This window comes from Schistocerca cancellata, chromosome 6 (genome assembly GCF_023864275.1).
Source record: "Schistocerca cancellata isolate TAMUIC-IGC-003103 chromosome 6, iqSchCanc2.1, whole genome shotgun sequence".
Taxonomy (NCBI): Eukaryota; Metazoa; Arthropoda; class Insecta; order Orthoptera; family Acrididae; genus Schistocerca; species Schistocerca cancellata.
The window spans coordinates 264,593,667-264,599,222 of NC_064631.1; positions in this window are offsets into that span (position 1 = coordinate 264,593,667).

A 5,556-nucleotide genomic window follows, 5' to 3' on the forward strand; every position below is an offset into this window, starting at 1 on the left:
CACCAGCGGCTGACCTCTCTTTTTCAGTAGTAAATTGGAGTTCATGTAAAGGAAACCAAAACTTCTGACTGGTTTGATGCGGCCCACCACGAATTCCTCTCCTATGCTAGCCTCTTCATCTTAGAGTAGCACTTTCATCCTACGTTCTCAACTATTTGTTGTATGTATTCCAATCCCTCTCTTCCCATTCAGCTTTTACCCTCTGCAGTTCCCTCTAGTATTAAGAAGGGTTAATTCCTAATTTCTTAACAGATGTCTCATCATCCTCTCCCTTCTTCTTCTGTTTTTCCTATGTTCCTTTGTTCGCCAATTCTCCGGGGAACCTCCTCATTCATTACCGTACCAATCCACAAGTTCAATTAGATCGAGTAATTTGTGATGGACGGCGTTGCGAACTACTGGCTGAATGCTATTTATCGAATTGAGAAAGTAACTGATTTTAGTTCATTTTAGTTAATCCTTTTCCGCTCTAGAATACAGATCAGTGTTGTCATGGTTGCACCATTTGCCTTTTTTTCTTTTTTTCTTTTAGCTCCCACTTGTTTTTCCCAGACTGCACTGGTGTCTACTCGCCCAGCGCTGCGGTGTCAGTCCAGTTCCAACTCAATATTGAACGTGCCATGATGGTAAACAGTGAATCGGCCAACGACACTTTTCTCTCAGATTTTTTTGTGTGGACTGTTTAGAATGTGCCAAAGATCCTACCTGATTCACAGGTTAAAATAATATGGGCAGCGCATGGGAAGATATGTTTATGACGTTTTATCCTTTTTAATCGAGTGTATCGACCTAAAACTAATCTACTACCGACATTATCTGAAATCATTGGCTACAAAATTTCCTCTCCGCGCCTCCTCTTTTGTAAACGGCTCTCCTACTATCTTAAAATTATTATTGAAGAGTTCAAAATTAGTTTCATGTTCCATGGATCATTTTGCACGATAAATCAGATTTATTCGGAACAAACCAGTTTGCTTTCACACCACAAATTAATAATAATTACTAATTAATTTGTAAATATGGCTACATGCTAAACATTTTTAAGGTTTTTTTTGAGTGGACATTTTTGCACGTGTTTTGTAGATGGTCATTTTTACACCGTGCGGCAGTGCCACACGATAAATGGATCCATCGTTATTACATTTGTTTCATGGACTATTTTGGCACAAAAAATGTAATTAGAGTTTCCTGGAGAACTGGGGAGACACCCGCAATAGTGATTTTTCACAAGTTGTTAATTTCTTTTATAAGATTAAAATTTTGTAGAGTATTTTTTTCCCTAAATGCTGCAGAACTATTTAAATTTTTTGAAAGAACCGTGTTTACGCCAGTGACTGTTAAACGTTTTATTTCCACTATTGCAATTTCGGCCTTAATCCATTATTAAGTGCTAAGTAGAATGTATATAAGAGCAAATGACAACGACATATAAATGTGTCAGCGTGTATAAGTTGACATGGCTTAAAGCCAAAGTATCTGCACTTGATAATGGCCTAAGGCCGAAATTGCAATAGTGGGAATAAAAAGTTTAACAGTCACTGGCTTAAACATGATGTCTTTCAAAAAATTTTACGTGACTGTGAATCCCAGTTATGAAAAGGTATTTAAATTGTGTACCGAGAACTCTAGAATTGATCAATAACTCAGAAGAAAATATGTTGTTGTGGTCTTCAGTCCAGAGACTGGAAATGTATATTTGTCGAAAGTCTTGTGCTAACTTCACGGGACTCACAATATTCTGAAATAATAACCGATACTGACATCAATGAACATAGTTTTCATGCACGGATATGCCGTAATAGAAGCTGGTCCTTTGCCGATTGGTCGGAGATCTGAAGATGCGTAGGAAGCTCGGAATAAGGATACACGACGTTATCGAGAAGATTTTACACGCAGATATTACCGTGAGAAATGACGCCTTCTGGCGTCTTTCAGATCTATTAATTTCGAGAGTCCTGAAAAGAGTTGAAGAAGACAAACAGGTGCCACCTTAGGCAAGAAGTTAGTTTTTTTAACCAGCTCGCAATGGACAACACGACAGAGACCTTTATGAAAACAGTAATGACACAAGCGAAAAATGTGACTTTGTGTAAGTAGGCTGTTTAGGCTTTCTTTATGTAAGTTTGCTGTTTATGTTTTTTATTGGCAACGTTACATAGCACTCTGTATGAAAATCACTGGCTGTGCTGTGTGCAGTATGTGGCTAGTTTGCATTGTTGTCTGCCATTATTGTCATGAACTGCTATAGCTGGATGCGAACAGCGCGTAGCGCTGGGCAGTTGGAGGTGAGCCGCCAGCAGTGGTGGACGTGGGGAGAGAGATGGCGGAGTTTTGATAATCTGTAAGACTGAATGTCAATTATGAATATTAAGGTAAATACATTGTTTGTTCTCTATTAATATCTTTCATTTGCTAACTATCCCTATCAGTAGTTAGTACCTTCAGTAGTTTGAATCTTTTATTTAGCTGGCAGTAGTGGCACTCGCTGTATTGCAGTAGTTCGAGCAGCGAAGATTTTTGTGAGGTAAGTGATTTGTAAAAGGTATAGGTTAAAGTTAGTCAGGGCCATTGTTTTGTAGGGATTTTTGATAGTCAGATTGCGTTGCGCTAAAATTATTGTGTGCCAGGTTAAGCACAGTCTTGTACAATTGTTCTAAGGGGACGTTTCATATGTATAAACACCTGTAATTACTATTATGATGAACAATCTGGACTGTCTTTATGGACTGTGAGAAAATTTTAGCTTTTGACCAACATTGTATCAATAAGTGTGTGCATTGAATATCTTTGTTAGTGTAATTATGAAAAATTTTATCAAATCATTGTTGGCCACCGGCCAAAAACATTTTGTAAAATTTTTTGTGGGGAGCATGGGGGCTATGTAAGTAGGCTGTTTAGGCTTTCTTTATGTAAGTTTGCTGTTTATGTTTTTTATTGGCAACGTTACATAGCACTCTGTATGAAAATCACTGGCTGTGCTGTGTGCAGTATGTGGCTAGTTTGCATTGTTGTCTGCCATTATTGTCATGAACTGCTATAGCTGGATGCGAACAGCGCGTAGCGCTGGGCAGTTGGAGGTGAGCCGCCAGCAGTGGTGGACGTGGGGAGAGAGATGGCGGAGTTTTGATAATCTGTAAGACTGAATGTCAATTATGAATATTAAGGTAAATACATTGTTTGTTCTCTATTAATATCTTTCATTTGCTAACTATCCCTATCAGTAGTTAGTACCTTCAGTAGTTTGAATCTTTTATTTAGCTGGCAGTAGTGGCACTCGCTGTATTGCAGTAGTTCGAGCAGCGAAGATTTTTGTGAGGTAAGTGATTTGTAAAAGGTATAGGTTAAAGTTAGTCAGGGCCATTGTTTTGTAGGGATTTTTGATAGTCAGATTGCGTTGCGCTAAAATTATTGTGTGCCAGGTTAAGCACAGTCTTGTACAATTGTTCTAAGTGGACGTTTCATATGTATAAATTCCTCTAAGGGGACGTTTCATTTGATTGTTACTGAAAAATGTAAAATGTCGAATAAAACGTTGCAATACGGCAATTTTGACTTCTAGTTTCTTACCAGTGATCTCAAAATGCTTCACACACGAAGTTGTACTCGAATCGGCTAAATTCATAATTTTTGATCCTCCAAATTGCATGCGCCAATTTGAATTTTGTAATTCCGATATTTGATTCCTAACCAGTGACCTAAAATCCTAATAAGAACACAGTTATGTGGGATTTTATGTCCAATTTTCTGTTATGCTCATGTTTTGACGCGAGCTTTCCTTCGGTGTGCCGCCACGTTCTATTCACGTCGTCACTCCGCTTCCACATAGGAACTGCAGCCACGACAAAGCCTCTACGACTATTTGACTATCCAAAAGTTACTAACTTCCTGTACATGAACAGAACAGCAAATTTACAGCTTTATCTGGCGGTGACATTAAACAAAAAATTCATAGGTTCCCAGACACATCGAGTGATTAAAATTAGAAGAGCTATCGGCCAAGCATTGGGGCATTGTAGTAACCACAACCAACAGCGGGAACGCCTTGGGCTGCGGATCGGAGCCGCCAGGCGGGGAATCCGCCGGGGGTGGAGCACGCACCACCGGGTAAACACAGGACGAGTCGGTCGACAGACCAACGACAACTGACAACAACCGACCACGACCGACTATGAGTGACACAATGAGGAAGAGATAAACAACGGAGGCTTGTGGAAACCACAACACCAAACACCAAACGTAAATCCACTCGGAGCCAGAGCCAGGCAAATGTCAACACCGAGCAACGTTCAGAACGCAGTATCGCCGAGATAGAAACGAAATCCAGAGCGAGTACCAGACTGGCTGGACTAGGGCTTTTTTTTTTCTTTATTTTAAAACCTGTACAACAGGCAGGCTGTCAGCAGCATTCCACGCCGCTCTTCAGCCATAGAATACACAATGAGAAAAAACAGAAAGAATACACATAAGTTACAGAACGGTGGGCAATAAAACAGTCGACACATAAAGACAAACACGGAGCCGTTCACACTCGACAATAAACCACACTGTAAACTGTTGACACGACGCACAAAGACTGAAGAGGGCGATGGCACAGGTGAACGATGGAGTGCGACGGTGAACACTGAATACTAAACACGACGGCACACACGAGACACTGATGGCGATGATCTCCGGCGCGCGAAAGTCCACGTAGCGTGTGCGAGTCCGGGGACCTGCCAAGAGGGAAAGAAGGGTGAGGGGGGTCGAGAGGGGAGAACAAAGATGCCAATGGCTGAGGAGATGGGAGGAGGAGTAGAGGGACAGGGGAGGGGAAGCCCGGGGGAGGAGTGGGGAGAAATGGAGGAGGGAGGGAGAGTGCCCAAAGGATTAAACACAGGAAGAGGGAGGGAGGATCAAAGTTGGTAGGAGGGGTAGATGGAGGGGAGGAGGGCATCATCAGGGAGGGGGAGCTGGCGGAAGCCACCTTGGGAGAGGGTAAGGAGGGTGGAGAGATGGAGACCGGGTGGGACGTGGGAATACAGGCGCGGCAGCAGACAGGGGTGGGAGAGGATGAGCGATACAAGCGGGTGAAGAGGATCGAGTTTACGGGAGGTGTACAGGATGCGTATCCTTTCAAGGAAAAGGAGGAGGTGGGGGAACGGAATGAGATCTTACAGTATCCGCGTGGGGGAGGGGAGACGGATGTGATAGGCGAGGCGGAGAGCATGGCGTTCAAGGATTTGAAGGGATTTATAAAAGGTAGGGGGGGGGCGGAGATCCAGGACGGATGGACGCAACAAAGGATACGGCAGATGAGGGATTTATAGGTGTGGAATACGGTGGAGGGGTCCAGACCCCACGTACGGCCGGAAAGGAGCTTGAGGAGACGGAGTCGGGAGCGTGCCTTGGCTTGGATTGTCCGGAGATGGGGGGTCCAGGAGAGGCGACGGTCGAGGGTGACGCCAAGGTACTTAAGGGTGGGGGTGAGGGCGATAGGACGGCCATAGATGGTGAGATAGAAATCAAGGAGGCGGAAGGAAGTGGTGGTTTTGCCTACAATGATCGCCTGAGTTTTGG